The 19,450-nt window shown below is 34.0% G+C and overlaps 1 long non-coding RNA gene across 1 annotated transcript; it reads left to right on the top strand.

The window, feature by feature from the left end:
- The first annotated feature begins 10,467 nt into the window (after positions 1 to 10,467).
- LOC309857047 lies at positions 10,468 to 16,052 on the top strand. Its single transcript, XR_014307450.1, has 3 exons — positions 10,468 to 10,529; positions 11,324 to 11,403; positions 16,013 to 16,052. It is a non-coding gene; the product is annotated as an uncharacterized lncRNA (long non-coding RNA).
- Positions 16,053 to 19,450: the final 3,398 nt, after the last annotated feature.

A 19,450-nucleotide genomic window follows, 5' to 3' on the forward strand; every position in this document is an offset into this window, starting at 1 on the left:
CTACTTGTGATCTCTGTCTGTCAAATAAATAAACAAAATCTTTTTAAAAAAAGCAAATGAATGCTTGATAACTAAATGAATGCTTTACTGAACAAATTAAATATGGCAATAGCATTTTATTTTATCATGCTTTACATATTAAACTATAATATTATATCACTAGTCTACAAATAATCTACTCACATAGTGATTTGGAAGCCTTTAGCAAAGGAATTCTTCCTCCTGATTGTAGTATAAAAGCCACAGAAATATACAGAAGACTCCTAGGATAGAAAGTTAAATCCAGTTACCCGTGATGCCTTGAGTAGGACCTGACCTATGTATGCCCTGGGATGCACTAGTAACTGTTACATGTGATAGGATTATATTTAATATCTAGAGTTTCATTTACTTCACAAAGGAGATATAAATTTGAGAATAAAATATTTGATGAATCTATAAAGTCTATATCTATTTGGAACCAATGTGGTAGAATTAAGATGTTAATTTGAAAAAAAAATTTCATTGAACACATACACATATTCAATTGTTTTTATATATATAAACAGCATTATTTATTTATGTAAATAAATACATTTTCAGTAAAATCCATTTACTTATCAATCATAAGGGTAATTTTAAGTACTAAGAATAAGAAATATGTGAAAAGATAAGTGTTCAAGAGTGCAGTTTGTGGTAATTAATACAATATGATAGGCTCATAAAATAGATATATTACTTGAACTTAAAAGCTTCTATAATTAAGCGATGACCACTTGAAATTTGTAATTAGTCTTGCTGCAGTTTTTTCCTTGCACTTATTGCCCTTCCCCAGAAGTTCATTAAGAATTTCTGTGAATGTCCTTATGTTTAATCTCATTCATAGATTCCACTGCTGCTCACAAAACAAAGCCAAAAAGAGAGGTAACTCTATGTGGCACTCCATCCACAAGCAATACATTCATAAATAATTAAAAAGCTCTCTACTTCATTTGTTACCCATTCAGCTGATAATTTAAATGAGTAACTGAGGCCATTTTATCAGCACTTTTAATAGAATGCGACTCAGAAACTTCACAGTGTTATTTAAGAAGAAATGCTCATGTGTTAAGGTTTTTATTTTTTTTAAATCAACAAAATAATTTTCAAATATTAAAAGCAAATGTCTCCTTTTCCTCCAAGTTTCCTTGCTATGTCAAAGTTATAAATAAATAGATTACAACGGTATTTTGAGTAGTAGATAAAAACAAATGTTTTGAAACTGTCTGTGGGTTGAGTATCTGGGTTAACTTGTATAAATATCTGAACTCAATGTATTTAGACTTTATTAGATGGTTTTTTTTAGACTATTTAAAAATACATGCTCAGATAATGACAACATTATTTTATTCATTTTAATAAATAAATTATTTTATTTAATTATGTTTAGATATTTATTTATTAAATTAATGATTTAATATTTAACAATCTAAATTTGAAATATTTAAAATTCTAAAAAATATTTATTTAATTAAATTGATTTATTTAATATAAATATTCAATAAATTATTTAATCGTTATTATAATTATGCCATACATTATGTATTGTGTAATAATTGCATTTTAATAAATAAATAAATGTATTATTTACATTATTTTATTTTACTTTATTTTATTTAGTTGACAAAGAGAGGGAGAACGCAAGCAAAGGGAGTTGCAGGCAGAGGGAGAGGGAGAAGTAGGCTCCCAGCTGAGCAGAAAGTTCAACCTGGGGTTCCATCCCACGACCCTGCGATCACCACCTGAGTCGAAGGCAGATGCTTCACTGACTGAGCCATCCAGATGCTCAAGGCTTTGTATTCTTCGCTTCTAAATATTGATGCCGCTTCATCTCTGGAGTTAGTAAATTGATGTTGAGAATTCATGTCAAAGAATTGATAGTAGCTCTTAAACAGAAACATGTAATTTAGGGGAAAAAAAGAACAGAAGGAAGAGAAAGGCCAAAAGTCAAAAGCACATTAATATAAAATTTAATTAGATAAATAAAGCTGATTTTCCTGAAGGGGTCTAATACAAGGGCTGCAAAGAGCTGATAGGATTAGGAAAATTGTCCACTCCTGGTCATTTCATAATTTTAAACTATTCCTTATTAATAAATATACTTAGTTCCAGAAACACAACCACATAAGGACATTTCCACCAAGTTTCCTCTAACAGCATTTACAAATTAGACGTTCAAACAATGTAGTTCGTTACATGTTGCATCTGTATCTTAAAAGTATAAACACTTTCTGTGACACATTTTCTAACAATCAAAATTTATATATATATATATATACATATACATATATATACATATATATATCTTACCCTAAATGAAAAAAAAAATATATATATATATAAACCTTATCCCTAAATGAAACCTTTCTTTGTTTATTAGCTTAAATAGGTAAATTAGCAACAACAACAACAACAAACAGCTAATATTATAGAGTTAGGAACAATTTACCTTTTCATTCATTGTTATTTTCTAAAAATTCCTATTTTATTTTTTCTCGTCTGTCATAATAATTTTCTAAATCTCCTGCCTTATTCAATTTTTTTCTTTTAGTGGAAATCTCTATTTCATATTTATTTTCTCTTCCTCCACTCTTTACTCTAATAATTCAATGTATTATTAGATTTTCTGTTTTTCTCTTTATCCAGATATATCTTTTCTTTCTTTTTTTCTTTTTTAAATAATTTGATTTGCTGGCATTTTACATCAGTACATGCTTTCTTATGGATGTTAGAAATGTCTGTGGAACTACTAGAAGTATAAACTTTTTTACCTTTAAGAAGTTTACATGGCTCAGTTGGTTAAGTGTCTTCCTTCAGCTTAGGTCATGATGCCAGGGTACTAGGATCCAGTCCTGCATCAGCTGCCTGCTCAGCAAGGAGTCTGGTTCTTCCTCTCCCTCTGCCCCTCCCTCTCTCTCTCTAATAAATAAATAAAATCATTAAAAAAAAGGACTTACTGAAACCTGAGACTGAATTACTAAATTCAGTCTTAATATAAGACAGCTAAACAAAGCAATGATCACAACTGGAAAATTTATTCAGATCATGGTTTAACATTTTTAGTTGACACAGGACCTCTTTCAGTAACAACTTTCCCTAAATATCAATTTCTTTTTAAGGCAAAAAATTTTGACAAGAAATCCAGATCCTTCTCATCATTTTCATATCAATTTAATGTGACATCCTCGGAGTATATAATCAAATATGTAATTATTCTATCTGTTGCCTTGTATATTGCCTGTATCTTTTTCAGACTCAAAGTGCCATTGAGGTAGAGGTTTTTGTTTTGTTTTTAAAGCAGAGATTTTTAAAGTGTTTGATATATAAAAGATGCTTAATAAGTGTTTACAAAACCTATGTATTTCAGAAGCCTTAAACAGGCTTTAAAATAATGTAGGTGATATTAGTAGACATATCAAACAATTTGTAGGTTTTAGTCATGTAAATAACTACATTTCTCAGAGACAGAGAAACATACAAATGATCTGGGTCCAGTAGGATAATGCTAGCATGTGTTGTAAATTCTCTTATATGACCTTATTCTTGCAAGAATTGGTTATGTGGCAGAAAAAAAGGTATCACTATCTTATACTTTGTTATTTAAATCGATTTATGGAAGTTGTTAATTTCTTACACTGCCCCTTTGTTTCAGTGGACCCAATTTCCGTGGTAATGGTGAGAGGAAAGTAGGCAATTTAGGCAGCAGCAAAAATCTCCTACAAGGCACTATAAAATAAGGCTTGTTCTAGATCATGGGTCTGTCCAAAGGGGAATGTTAAGGGGTAGAATGGATGATGGATGCATTGTGGACTTATAATTATAAGATTAATACTGTTATGCCCCAATAATGGGTCTATGATTAAAGGAGCGAGACTGATGTAAAGCGAAGGTCAAGCAACGCTTTATTTCATGCCAAGCATCAAGAATCTAACCGAACGTTCGGGGCCACACCTCTTATGAGAGAAGGCAACCCTTCCCTGTTTCACAGTCTAGCTTTTAAGGGCAAAGGCCATGCAGTCAGGCCTGGCCACGCACAGGTGACCAATGAGATTTTAACACACACAGGAAACTCCACAGTGAGGCTAGGTGACCAATTGAGGTTCAATTTACCCTAGTATAGACATTTGACCCAGCCTATTACACCTTGATTAGGATTGGTGCCGAAACGGTTCCCAAAGGGCGGAGGAGTGGGGCATACTCCTTAGTATTTAAGGAGACAATATGCAAACACCGCCCCCCCTCCCGCTGATTGATGTCTCCACCTGGCCTGACCCACTCTTGTATATGGGCTTTGTTACCTGGAGCTGATTTCCAGGACTTGTTTTTAAGTGAATCCCCTGGGGGAAGGGGAGCAAGGACAGTTTAAGGGTTAACCTCAATGAAAGCCTCTTGCTAAAATATAAAAATATAAAATAGGTCCTTACATTACAACAACTCAGTAGGGAAAGTCCCAGTGTGGTGATAAAAGTAGTGAGGTAACTTGCATTGCACGTTACCTGCATGACATCATACTTTATCTTCATCTCTGTCTACTAGTTTAAAACTAGTTAAACAAGCTCAACAATTTTTTTGAAAATTATTTTTTTATTTATTTAAGAGCAAAAGCCAGAGAGAGAGAGAGAGAGAGAGAGAATGAGCAATATGGGGCTCGATCCCAGGACTCTTGAGATCATGAACTGAGCCAAAGGCAGACACTTAACTGACTGGGCAAATGAGACTCCCACAAACTCAACAATTTTATAAAATTTTTATTTGTTGGGGTGCCTGGCTGTATCAGTTAGTAAAATATGTAACTCTTGATCTTGGGGTTGTACGTTTGAAATCCACCTTGGGTGTAGAGTTTTTTAAAAATAAAATGTTTAAAAATTTGTTTTTCCTTTTTTTATTTAAGCCATTGTATGGCAGTGTTGATCACTATATTGTACACCTGAAACTAATATTATCCTTATTTTAACTAACTGGAATTTAAATAAAAACTTTAAAAATAAAATAAAAATAATAATCATAAAAATAAAAAAGAGGAAAAATTATTTGGCAGGCAATTTTATTAATTGCATAATTATTTATTATTATCATAGTCTGTGTGTGTCAGTGGAAAGTGGTTGGTATTACAGTGCGTTCCATATGTGTGTTACACTGAGGTCCATGTCTGTAGTCAGTCTTTTTTTTTCTTTTAATTTATTTTCAGTGATCCAAATTTCATTGTTTATGCACCACACCCAGTGCTTCATGTAATAAATTCCCTCCTTAATACCCACCACTGGGCTCACCCAACCACCTGCCACCCTCCTCATCAAAACCCTCAGTTTGTTTCTCAGAGTCCACAGTCTCTCATGGTTTGTCTCTCCCTCCAATTTCCCCCAGCACACTTCTCTCCATCTCCCAGTGTCCTCCACGTTATTCCTTATGTATTGAGCCTTATAAAAACTTTTATTTCTTTCCCTATTCTCCTTTGCATATGTTTTCCTTAGATGTTAAAATGTTATAAACCTCTCCTGCCTGGTCGATTTTCTCTCTCTTCTCTCATAATTTCTCATGCTCTCCCTGCCAACCCCACATGTCTTACAATATCTGGATATGACTAATTTCTTCCTGAGCTACTTTATTCTACTCTGCCATATGGTTGCCCTTCCCTCTTCTGTACCATAACTTCTATCCCCTGCATTTGTGCTTTAACAATACCTAATTCTTTTCACTACATCTGTATCTTTGAGGTCAATACTCAGTAGTGCAATCGCTGGGTCATAGGCTAGCTCTATTTTACTGGAAAAAAGGGCCATATGCACCCAAGTGTTCATAGCAGCAATGTCCACAATAGCCATTCTGTTGAAAGAGCCAAGATCCCCTTCAACAGACAAACGGATAAAGAAGATGTGATCTATGGATACAATGGAATATCACTCAGCCATCAGAAAGGATGAATACCCAACTTTTGCATCAACATGGATGGGAAAGGAGGAGATTATGTTAAGTGAAATAAGTCAAGCAGAGAAAGTCAATCATCATATGGTTTCACTTATTTGTGGAACCTAAGGAATAGCATGGAGGACATTAGGAGAAGGAAAGGAAAAATGAAGTGGGGGGGATTGGAGGGGGAAATGAAACATGAAAAACTATGGATTCCAAGAAACAAACTGAGGGTTTTAAAGATGAGAAGGATGTGGGGATGGGTGAGCCTGGTGATGGGTATTAAGGAGGGCACATATTGCATGGGGCACTGGGTCTTTTACACAAACAATGAATCATGGAACACTACTTCAAAAACTAATGATGTATTGTATGGTAACCAACATAACATAATTAAAAAAAAAAAGGAGGGGGACAATTCCTAACACTCAATCTTTGCTAGTTTCTTGTTTACCTCCTTTTAAGAGTAAGCTCATTAGTGGTTTTTTGTTTGTTTGTTTGTTTTGTCTCAACTAAAAGAAGATAAATAATACACATTATTTTGAAAACTTTTTGAACAGCGTACAAACGTTAGTCAAGTCCACAATGTCTCATCTCTTCTTCCTCCTAACATGGCTAAGTTGAAAAACCCTTTATCTGGGAAAAGATCATTCTCCTGCCACCTTGTGTAAGATTTTGGCTTTAGCTTAGATTATCCTTTCTTTCCTTTTCTGAAAATAAGTTGAAAATATTAATAGCCTCATTTTCTTCTTCCAAAATATGACTGCTTGTTTACCAAGTGCAAAAGCAACCCATTTTGACCATAGTAAACAGCTTGGACCTACTTTTTTGGCTCACTGTTTTAGTGAGACAAGTGGAGTGAAGATGACACACCATTTCCAAATGTATTAATAATTGGTAGAACATACTTCTAAATTGAAGTTTTGTTGCCATTAAACTACGACCAGACTCGCTATAATTACAGAGGTAAATTCTTTATATTTACTATATTTGAAATTACCATATAATACCAAAATAAAATTATGATTATGTGAAGAGTCTGTCATATTAAGAAGTTGACTTTGAAATTATTGCTTATCTAAATAAAATTTCCCATTTTATAATCTTGTATAAGCTTCCGTTGTCATTTCCTATTTAAAATCTATTAGAAGGCACTCTTATTTTCCCTTAAGTGGGAAGTCAAATGTGGAACAAATTCATCCCAAAGGAACTGATTCTATATTCCACTGAAGACCAGTTGGCTTCCATGTGGCATTTTGCCTCTTGCATATTGTTCGTCTCCTACAACAAATGGGGGTATGCTCTTTAGTAAACTAATTCAACTCAATTAGAGACATTGTCTTCAAGGGATAACATCATAGAGACTAGAATGAGAATCATACTTTTGGGAAAATTGGGCCCAGGTTTTTTGTTTTGTTTTGTTTTGTTTTAAGATTTTATTTATTTATTTGACAGAGAGAGAACACAAGTAGGCAGAGAGGCAGAGAGAGAGGGGGAAGCAGGCTCCCTGCTGAACAGAGAGCCTGATGCAGAGCTCGATCTCAGGACCCTGAGGTCATGGCCTAGCCAAAGGCAGAGGCTTAATCCACTGAGCTACCCAGGCGCCCCTGGGCCCAGGTTTTGATGGTTTCTTTCCTCAATCTTATAAAACCTATTTGAACTCTACTGGATGCCAGAACTGCTTAAAAATATTTGGTCCTTTGTAATTTTAACCTTCCAGTATTCAATGCACCTGATCCATGTAATATCTTATAATATTTTTGTCAAATGAAGACTCTCAAAGTGTGTTTCTTGGGAGACACTTTTCAATTGGTTGCTTACATTTCTGCATTTATTATTTGTTCTAGACCATCCTTTGAAGATGGTTGTATTGAATAGACTTGGAAGACAGAAAGGTATCTTTTTTTTTTAACTTAACCTGTTGTGTTTGCAAATATTATCTGCCTCTTTTTTGATTCTTCTTGTGAGAACTGAGGCTCAGAACTGATATATAACTCCCACCCCTACACACACACACACACACACACACACACACACAAACAAATACTGTTAATATTCTGGCTACCTCTATTGCTGTGAATAATAAGCTATATTATTTCTGAACCATGAGTCTGGGTCTTCTATCAACACCCAAGAAACAACGGCAGACTCATACACCAGCTTTCAAATAAGAGAAAATAATCTCAGATGCTTTATATTTTTTGATAGTGTTACCTACTTCTGAACATATGAGTGAACACATATAAAGCTGGAGCCATGACCATTTAGAGCTTCTTCTGTGGAAGAACTATGCATTCACTAGTAAACAAAAGTAGTTTCATCTTTTTTTTTTTTTCCTCCTGGACACCATTTCCTCTCTCACACTGTTGCTCAAATTGGATGGAGTCTAAGGTCCTTTGAGGAAATTTTTGTTTAATGACTCAAAATAAAATAGGAAGAGTCTAAAGTGCTAAAAATAATTCTAGATAAAAGGTATAAGATCATGCCAAAAAGGATAGTAATTTTATCTAACAACTGCCTGTTCACTCCTTATTTGTTCATTAACTAATCTCCAAATTCCTGACTAAATCCCTTTTGTAAGCCAGAATGTGAGCTAAAAACTGGGATTTTAAAAAAGTTTTCATTTGAAATCCAGTTAGTTAACATATATGGTTGTATTATTTTCATGTGTACAATATAACATATAGCACTCAGTGCTCATCATGACAAGTGCTCTAATTAACCCCCATCACTTATTTAATCCATCACTCCTTTAAGATCCCCTCAAGTAACCATCAGTTTGTTCTCTGTAATGAAATGTCTGTTTCTTGCTTTGTTTCTCTTTCTATGTCTTCTAATTTTCCCCTTTGCTTGTTTGTTTTGTTTCTTTTATTCCATATATGAGTAAAGGTATTTGTCTTTCTCTGACTGACTTATTTCACTTTTAGCATTATACTGTCTAGTTCCATCCATGTTATTGCAAATGGCAAGATTTCAGTCTTTTTTTATGGCAGAATAATATTCCATTGTATATACATACCACTTATTCTTTATTTATTCATCAATTGAGGGATACTTGGGCTCTTTCCATATCTTAGCTTTACAAATAATGCTGCTATAAACATAGGGGTGCTAGCATCCCTTTGAATAAGTTTTCTTATATTCATTGGGTAAATACACACCAGCAGGATTGTTGGATCACAAAGGACTTCTATTTTTAAATTTTATGGAAATTCCATACTGTTTTCAAATATGGCTGTATCAGTTTGCATCACCACCAACAGTTCTCAATTGTTATTTTTTCTTTTTTTTTAAGATTTTATTCATTTGACAGAGAGAGATCACAAGTAGAGAGAGAGAGGAGGGAGCAGGCTCCATGCCTGGCAGAGAGCCCGATGTGGGACTTGATCCCAGGACCCTGAGATCATGAACTGAGCTGAAGGCAGAGGCTTAACCCACTGAGCCTCCCAGGCAGCCCCCACAAGTGTTACTTTTTCACATCCTCTCCAACACCTTTTGTTTCTTGTAGTGTTGATTTTAGCCATTCTGACAGGTGTGAGGTGGTATGTCTTTCTAGTTTTGCTTTGCAATTTCCTGATGATACATGATGATGGACATCTTTTCATGTTATCTACTGAACATTTGAATGTGTTCTTTGGGGAAACAATTGTTCATGTCTTCTATCCATGTTTTTATTGGATTATTTGTTTTTGGATGTTGACTAAAAACTGGATATTAAGTAACACACAAGACAGGTTTCCTTGAGCTTAAAATTTATTTGCATGAGTATCATTAACAGAAAAAAATATGCATATGTGTATGTACAAGTGTGTTTACATATACATCTATCTATCTATCCTCTATCCCCTGTCTTCTAATTGTGGTAAATCCCGTAAGGTGCGGAATGGGATATTCTGCAGAAATATGCTGCTGGATATGTTGGGTAAGCAAATTTAATTGCACTCAGATGCATTGGATATAAGTGAATCACTCAAATGAGTTATTTAATATTATATAGAAACAAAATTTTATGTAGTTGAAAATAATTGGTAGTTAAAATAATTTTTGTTGTTTGTTGTTTTTGTGTCTTTTTTTGTTTATATATACTATGGTGTGAATGTTTATGTCTCCCAAAATCATATTATGAAATCTAACTCTGGAAGTGGTAGTATTAAAACATAGGGGCCTTAGGGAGGTGATTAGGTCATAAGTGGGATTACAGTCCTTTTAAAGGAGACCCCAGAGAGTTCTCTTGATTCATTCATCATGTACGTTTACAGTGAGAAGATAGCCATCTATGAGGAAGTGGGCTCTCCCTGGATCTGCCCATTCCTTAATCTTGAACTTCTCAGTTCTAGAACTGTGAGAAATAAATTCCTGTTCTTTATAAGCTATTCAGTCTATATCATGTCCGTTCTAGCAGCCTGCATGCAGAAGGACACTATGACCTAAAACGAGAGCAATAAATATAAAGTTTCAGTAAAGTCAGTTGGTACAATGTTTTTTTACTTAGAGAAGTCATGCTGCTTCATGTTAAACCTTGATATTGTATATGTTTCTTGAAGGGCCACTTCTTACTCCTTTGTGTGTTTTCCACAAAGTCCAGGATGATGCCTTACATAAAGGTAATATTTTATAAATACTGTTGGAAATATATACTTCTCTAAAATATTATTTTGCCTACAGATTACTTGGATCCACTTTGCCTTGTGTAGAATATTTGAAATATATTAAGAACAGAATGTCTCTCTAAATAACATTTAGAATCATCATTAGTTTATGACTCCTGACTCATTTGTTTATGCAGTGATACTTACTGCAAGAACACCGAAGTTTGTAATATAATTTTTGAATTAATCATCAAGCTAGTTTATTTTAACCTATGAAAAAATAATTTCTCATGTTGGTTTAATTCTGCTCTTATGTTATGGTCATGACATTTTCATTAAAATAAAGTAGAAAATAGAAGTAAATAATAAATGAAAAATAAAAAATAATAAATAAATAAATAAAAGTAAAACTCTTGTGAAATGTTAAACTTTTCTTACTTATTTTGTTTTGCTTTTCCTCTACTATACTGGCAAAGCTGTATTTTGCAGATAGATACAATTTTCTAGTTGCTAGGTTTGTTACTTTTGCTAAAATTTTCAAAATATAAGAAGTTGAATAGTCATGGATTGTTGATTAAACTCCTTACCTACACATATAAAAATAAAACAATGATGGTGACCTGGGTATTTCTAAAATTGTATTCTGTTTTTCCATATTATGTTTTACAATGTAATTAATAAAGATTCTGCATATATTAACACCCATCCCTTCTATCTCATCTGTATGTCCATTACAGAGCATGTATGATTTCTATTCATTGCTATGTTGTGGTGAAGAGATTGTCTGAATTAGTCCTATAGTTATGCAGGTAGATCTTAAGCTATGGTGCTCCTGTTTATTTGCTTGTTCCTGATCAGTATGTCTGAAAGATGGTAACTATTGCATCAGGTATGACGATTAAAAAATATTATTGGTGCCTGATACACTGTGATGAAATAGGTAAGTCGATTCATAATTTGTTAATTAAATTAGAAAAAAATTCCTTTGGATTTGTCCTTTATTAAGAGTTTTTTTTTTAACGAATTCCTTGGGATGTCTTTTGTGTAATATATATCACATGCCTCAACCTTTAAATTTGAATGTAGAAAAGAGTTATCAGAATGAGCCTAGAAAATATTGTTATAAAATATTTGTGTTCCGTTATATTATGTTAACTTAGGAAATAATGGTAGTTATTTTTATTAGCATTTCCTACTTTCCACATGCCCTTACAGAAGAGATATCATGTTTTTCCTACTCTTTTTATCGTGGTTGTTATATTCTTCATGATCAATAACAATCAATGAAAATTCATAACATTAATTTTCTTTGGGAAAGTGATATTTTAGCAAGAATCCATGACCAAAAATTTTAGCTGTTGTTTTCCCAGGAGATGAGACTATCAATGTTCCAGAAATTTCAAGAAATAGAACTTATTAATTGTGTTGGTTGATGTTTATTGTCTCTGAACTTAGACGTGCATAATTCAATTTAAAATTTATTTTGGGGGCGCCTGGGTGGCTCAGTGGGTTAAAGTCTCTGCCTTCGGCTCAGGTCATGATCCCAGGGTCCTGGATCGAGCCCCGCATCGGACTATCTGCCTAGCAGGGAGCCTGCTTCCTCTTCCCTCTTCTCTGCCTGCCTCTCTGCCTACTTGTGATCTCTATCTGTCAAATAAAATAAATAAAATCTCAAAAAAAATGGAGTGGACCTTAGAGGGGTGCTTATCTGAAATTGAGGGACATTATAAAAAAAATAAAAAATAAAATTTATTTGGAATTGAAAACAAGATCTTATTGAAGTTTAGGCATCCCACTTTATATCAGGCCTCCAGTACATTCTAATTAATTTATAGAAAATATCATAAATATGAATGTCACTTTTCCTACTGCATTTATACTGAAACTGCAATGACTCAAAGATGTTAGATCTGAAAAGCACTACCTTTCTATAATTTCTGTTTCCTAGAAGGAATGGATATACCATTTTAGCACAATTATCCAACAGTATTCAAAACCACCATGAATTTTAAAACATAGTTATTACACCCTAAAAATCAAATATGAGGGACGCCTGGGTGGCTCAGTTGGTTAAGCAGCTGCCTTCAGCTCAGGTCATGATCCCGGTGTCCTGGGATCGAGTCCCGCATCCGGCTCCTTGCCCGGCGGGGAGCCTGCTCCTCCCTCTGCCTCTGCCTGCCATTCTGACTGCCTGTGCTCACTCTCTCCCCCTCTCTCCCTCTGATAAATAAATAAAATCTTTAAAAAAAAATCAAGTATGAAAATGTATAAACAACCAAATCTCTATCTGTAAATGAAATACTCCCACACAGATGGGTTTTAAAACTTTCTAACTTAAGGAATTTGATAGCACAGACTCAGGGTAGTAGTTTCAGTGCCTACAGTATACTTTCAGGGAGAGAGTAATGTAGCCTCTGAGTCACTTTCTGCCTAGAGATGACCTAATAGTGGTTCTGGCATTGTTTGTTTGTTTTTGAAAATACGTTCCTGGGCGTCATTCAGAAAATGCAGAGTTTGGCAATCTATATAAATTAAGGATGATCTTTTTGAATGTTTGTCTTTCACTACATCAAATTAACATAATTGGACAGAAATTCCACTAAATTAAGCATTGTTAGGAAACGTGTAAATTGGAGCTGCTCAAATTAGTTGCTCTTTGAACTATGTGCTGTTGGTTCAGGATTAGATAAGGAGTTTGAAGGAAAAACCTAAATCATTGCTTCCTTTTTTGAGAGAGTCTTAGCATATTTTCTTAAAACTAGCTGAAATAAACAATGTGTTTAGTCGCAAAGTGATTTGCATTTTTGCACAAACTCCCTATCTCCTTGAGAATTATAACAAATATTTCATGAAACATCATTGATCTTTACTTTGTTACACTGCTGTAAAGTACATTCAGAGTTGCCAGTTAAAAGTGTTAGTGTTGAGATGAAATGTCATGCATTTTTCTTCACTTCCATGCAAATGAACACAGTAATTTATTAAGACACAATGAAGAAAAAAAAATTGACAATGAGTTCCAGATTTGAAAAATCACTTGACATTCAATCCAAATTGTGAGTTTGATCGGTTACCGAACACATTATGATGCACCCCCGGTATTTTACAGAGATTATTTTTTTCTTACCAATTCTTGATTATTCTGTCTTGCAATGCAGAGAAAGCTAAGTAACTTAAAATAAACTTCTGTTAATTTTGATTGTTATAAACTTAAAATTGATTAATTTCCATATACAGAGTTAAAATGTTCACAATTTACATTAAATATATATTCTGTGTATAGCTTGGAAAAATTATACTGAAAATTGAAATTAAAATGATGTTGTATATAGCTGCAAGAAGCCGCCTGTCCCATTTCATCTTACTATATAAGTTGTGTCAGGTAATTTATAAAATCCCTAGTGCATAACAAGTCAATTTATTTTGGAATGGGTAGTAATGTTTCTTCTTATTTCTAAATAAGAGTTGGTCTATGAGTGCATCTGCAACTGTATTTTTCCTAAGTGGCTTCATGGTCTTGAACTGCGAAAGCTCAGAACATTAAACATCAAAATAATATATTTTGACATAATTAGACATCAAGGAAATGCAATTAAAATGACACTGAGATATCACTACACACTTACCAGAATGGCTAAAATAAAATATAATGACAAGACCAAAAAAAAAATACCATTTTATGATACACAATGGCAAGTTGTACCATCACTTAACCATCTCAGACTAGTGTAGTGTTAAATTTGTTTTTCTAATCAATGCTTTGGGTCACTTACCACTTTTCAAGGATATAAAGTGCTACCATTTTACTTAAAACTGTGAAATTTGGTCAGATTATATTTCAATTTATGTTAAAACATTCTGTAAACTGTGTTAAACCTTGACATTTGTTCCCTCTGTTCAGTGAATAACACTATATCATATTCTGAAAAATACGCTTATTTTCATTTTGAAAAATATCCCTTTTTCCTCTTATGGTAATTATTAATATGAATTAATAGTAGAATGTGATATGGTTCCATATGACCATAAATACTTTATTGTATATTATCAAATTTAATAATGAATATAATGTACTTCTTTGGACAATTTTTAAAGACCAGTCTACTCTTAAAACAAAAAAATGGAGACGCTCTTCTTTAGTTCACACAAATTTCATTTTATTATATATAACCTCAGATAAATTTCAACAAATCATAATTTATTAAAATTATGTCTACTTAAAAATCTCATAGAAGAGTAAAACCATCAAAAATAAAAATAAACACACACAACACACACACATCACCCATGTATTGGCAAATCACAATTGCTGTAACAATACATTAGGCATTCCACAGTTAAGGGCTATCAAAATTTCCATCAGTGACAAAAAGATTTGTATCCAAATGGACTGATTTTCCAGAATCCAAGAAAAAGTCTCCTAGGGTTTATTTAAAGATAAATATTTGAACAAATACTTCTAAAATTTAGGAAATTCAGAACATACGATTAAAGAATATTTGCAGTGCAGACTCTATTCAATCCTTCCTTCAAAATGTGCCTTTGAGTACATAATTCTGTTTTCTCTCTCTAAATTGAGCTGTCCTCCAAGGAAGTGTTCTAAAATGTGTGTCTCTGTGTGATAAATGTTCTAAGACCTAACATGCTTCATTGTATTTTTACTGTGCTCTCAAATTTAATCAATAATTTGGCTTGATGTATAATATCTAGTTTCAAATATCTTTGCCATCTCTACAAACACCCAGCTGTCTCCTTTATATGCTATTACTATTGAGAATTCTGCTGTCAGTATTATTCTTGTACATTTTAGGTGATCTGTTCTTCTCTTGGGCATCATTTGTGCTCTTCTCTGTTTTTGATATTCTTAAAACTCACCATAAAGTATATGAGTGGTTTTGTGTGTGTGTGGTTTTTGTTTTGTTTTGTTTCTGATTTCTCATGTTTGGCATCATTTTAAGTCTGGTATCTTTTTCTTTAATTCTCCAAAATTTATCTCAGTACTTATTTAAATATTTACTTTATTTTTTTTTCTCTTCTGCTGCATTTGGGCAGAAGTCATTAATTTGTTTGTTTCTTTGTTTTTCCCAACTCATTTATTCATTTTACAGCTATATTCATCTTAGTCTCCATTTATCGTATTCTTTATTTCAACAATTTTCACTTAATTTATATTCACAGTATAGTATCTTTTCTTTGTATATGTATATCATTATTTTTCATATACTTTTAAGCTATTTTTAAAAATAATTTATTTATTTATTTGACAGTGAGAGATCACAAATAGGCAGAGAGGCAGGCAGAGAGAGAGGAAGGGAAGCAGGCTACCTGCTGAGCAGAAAGCCCGATGTGGGGCTTGATCCCAGGACCCTGAGATCATGACCTGAACCGAAGGCAGCGGCTTAACCCACTGAGCCACCCAGGCGCCCTTTTAAGCTATTTTTTAAAAGTACAGTCATTCTTTTTTTTTTTAAGATTTTCTTTCTTTATTTATTTGACAGAGAGAGATCACAAGTAGACGGAGGGCAGGCAGAGAGAGAGGGGGGGGGAGCTGACTCCCTGCAGAGCAGAGAGCCTGATGCAGGACTTGATCCCAGGACCCTGAGATCATGACCTGAGCTGAAGGCAGTGGCTTAATCCACTGCACCACCTAGGCGCCCCTAAGCTATTTTTTAAATTTCTGTTCCAATAACACTTGGATTGCCATATAAAGTTAACCACATCATCTTTTTTAGGTAAGTGATTGTACTTTTTATGTGCATAGTTATTTTGGTCCATGAGTTCAGCTCCTCTTAGGATCATCAAATCTCTGTAAAGTCTGGGTATGCTAGGATTTTCTAAGCAACAATAAAATACATTGAAACCTGGTAGCTTAATTATGATAATGTTTTCTTTCACAATCATTCACAATAGTATTACATTCTGAGTAGCTTCCTTCTATTTGGCAGCTATAGTGTTTGGATAAACTTGAATTGTGATATCACTGTGATAATGTGAATTAGCCAGGGTTTTTCAGAGAATTGGGAAGAGAAAAAAAGAAAGATATTCTCCAGGGCCAACTCTAGAAGTGACTATTAAAACATCTGTCCAAATTCAATTGAACAAAACTCAGAAATGCCATCTCCAGTGAAATACAAAGAAGATTATATATATAGTTCTGGGCACACACATCTCATTTGACCCAATGATGTACATCAATGAAAGACTGAAGGCCAATCACCACTCCATGGGAGAATTTAAAAATAAATTTACTAATGAGGCCAAGAATTCAGAATCACAAATACTTCAGAACTAATAATAACTGCCTTAACTTGATGTTATTCTATAAGATAAATCCTACGATCAAGTTTCAATTTTAAATTCTTACAATTTTAAATTCTTTTTTTTTTAACTTTTTATTTTTTATAAACATATATTTTTATCCACAGGGGTATAGGTCTGTGAATCACCAGGTTTACACACTTCACAGCACTCACCAAAGCACATACCCTCCCCAATGTCCATAATCCCACCCCCTTCTCCCAAACCCCCAACCCCAGCAACCCTCAGTTTGTTTTGTGAGATTAAGAGTCACTTATGGTTTGTCTCCCTCCCAATCCCATCCTGTTTCATTTATTCTTCTCCTATCCACTTAAGCCTCCCTGTTGCATCACCACTTCCTCATATCAGGGAGATCATATGATAGTTGTCTTTCTCTGCTAGACTTATTTTGCTAAGCATGATACGCTCCAGTTCCATCCATGTTGTCGCAAATGGCAAGATTTCATTTCTTTTGATGGCTGCATAGTATTCCATTGTGTATATATACCACTTCTTCTTGATCCATTCATCTGTGGATGGACATCTAGGTTCTTTCCATAGTTTGGCTATTGTGGACATTGCTGCTATAAACATTCGGGTGCATGTGCCCCTTTGGACCACTACATTTGTATCTTTAGGGTAAATACCCAAAAGTGCAATTGCTGGGTCATAGGGCAGTTCTATTTTCAACATTTTGAGGAACCTCCATGCTGTTTTCCAGAGTGGCTGCACCAGCTTGCATTCCCACCAACAGTGTAGGAGGGTTCCCCTTTCTCCACATCCTCGCCAGCATCTGTCATTTCCTGACTTGTTGATTTTAGCCATTCTGACTGGTGTGAGGTGATATCTCATTGTGGTTTTGATTTGTATTTCCCTGATGCCGAGTGATATGGAGCACTTTTTCATGTGTCTGTTGGCCATCTGGATGTCTTCTTTGCAGAAATGTCTGTTCATGTCCTCTGCTTAAATCCTTATGAAGAAGCATCATTTGGAGGGAGCAGTTTTCATAATTTATCATCCATCAGCCTTTTTTTTTTAAGATTTTATTTATTTATTGGACACACACAGAAAGAGAGAGAGATCACAAGTAAGCAGAGAGGCAGGCAAGCAGGGAGGGAAGCAGGCTTCCTTTTGAGCAGAGCCCGATGTGGGGCTGCATCCCAGGACCCAGAGACCATGCCTTGAGATGAAGGCAGAGGCTTAACCTACCACCCACGTGATGAGAGAGCCACTCAGGTGCCCTCATCCATCAGTCTTAATTGATTGGAGGAAAATGTGTGGAGGAATAATGCCTTAGGGAGCTAACCTCTCTAAAGAATTTTCAAGTCTTTACCCCTTCAAGGTTTTTGTACAGTTCTGATAGCCTCTAAACATCCAGCTGATTTCTACAGTGACAGGCCTGTTAAAACCTGTCTTCAAACCAGGAATAGAGCTTGAAACATACCAGTCAAGAGCAACTTTGAGTCTTTTAAGGAATTTATCATCATTTCTTTGTTTTTGGTTAATATCTGAAATAGTTCCATATTACACTTGCATAATTTCTCCAGAGCTGACTTTGAAGGAGGCATTCAGTTCCAGCTAGTTCCATATTTTGGCAAGAACTATAATTCTATATAAAAAAAACATATCTTAGGGCGCCTAGGTGGCTCAGTGGGTTAAAATCTCTGCCTTCGGCTCAGGTCATGATTCCAGGTTCCTGGGATTGAGTCCCACAGTGGGCTCTCTTCTCAGCAGGGAGCCTGCTTCCATTCCTCTCTCTCTGGCTGCCTCTCTGCTTTCCTGTGATCTCTGTCAAGTAAATAAATAAAATTTTTTAAAAAACATATTTTATACCAGTTATTCATGTTTATTAACTAAGATATCACAATACAAATAATACAAACAGTTGCTCTTTATTAATACCTTCAACCAAGATCAAAAAATATGTCATATTTTCTCCAAAAACTTTATATCATCTGATAGGTCAGATATATATAAAATTACATTTAAAGTTTTAAAAATATCAGCAAAATTTTCATTTAAATGCAAATTTGAAAAAAATCTACTCTTCCAAACACGACTTTTTATCCTATTTTTTTTGAATTTTGTCGACAACTTGATAAAATGTTTAGCGAGACTATAAATGTTAGATCGAAAAAAATGATTAATACATGTAGGTTCAAATTATTATGTTCCATTAAAAATGATTTAGTCTTTGATGAACTTCTGTTTGGTAATATGTTGTATCCAGATATAGTAAATTAATGATTTATATAAAATTACAGGAAATGACCTTCCGTTCCATTATGAGTAGAGCTTTTAAATGCTCTTTGTCACAACCTGTCATCTTGTCATTATGTAGCATTATGTAGCATTTAAAAAATGTATACTCTTCACTTCGAAGTCTTTTAGAAATCTAACATATGACTTTATATGGTTTGTGTCTCCATACTCCTTTATTGCCAATTTGAACAAATCCACATGATTTGATTCAAAGGTAATAAATACCTATTATTTGGAATAATGATGCTTATTTTTGTTCTCTCACCCTTCGAAGGTGGTTTCATTTTAGCACACTTCAGAGTTATAATTTCATGCTTATCAAAAACATTTATTATGATCTACATAGATGAATGAAACTTTTATTTTATTAAATTATT

The sequence above is a fragment of the Mustela nivalis genome (assembly GCF_964662115.1).
Source record: "Mustela nivalis genome assembly, contig: HAP1_SCAFFOLD_280, whole genome shotgun sequence".
In the NCBI taxonomy this organism is placed as follows: Eukaryota; Metazoa; Chordata; class Mammalia; order Carnivora; family Mustelidae; genus Mustela; species Mustela nivalis.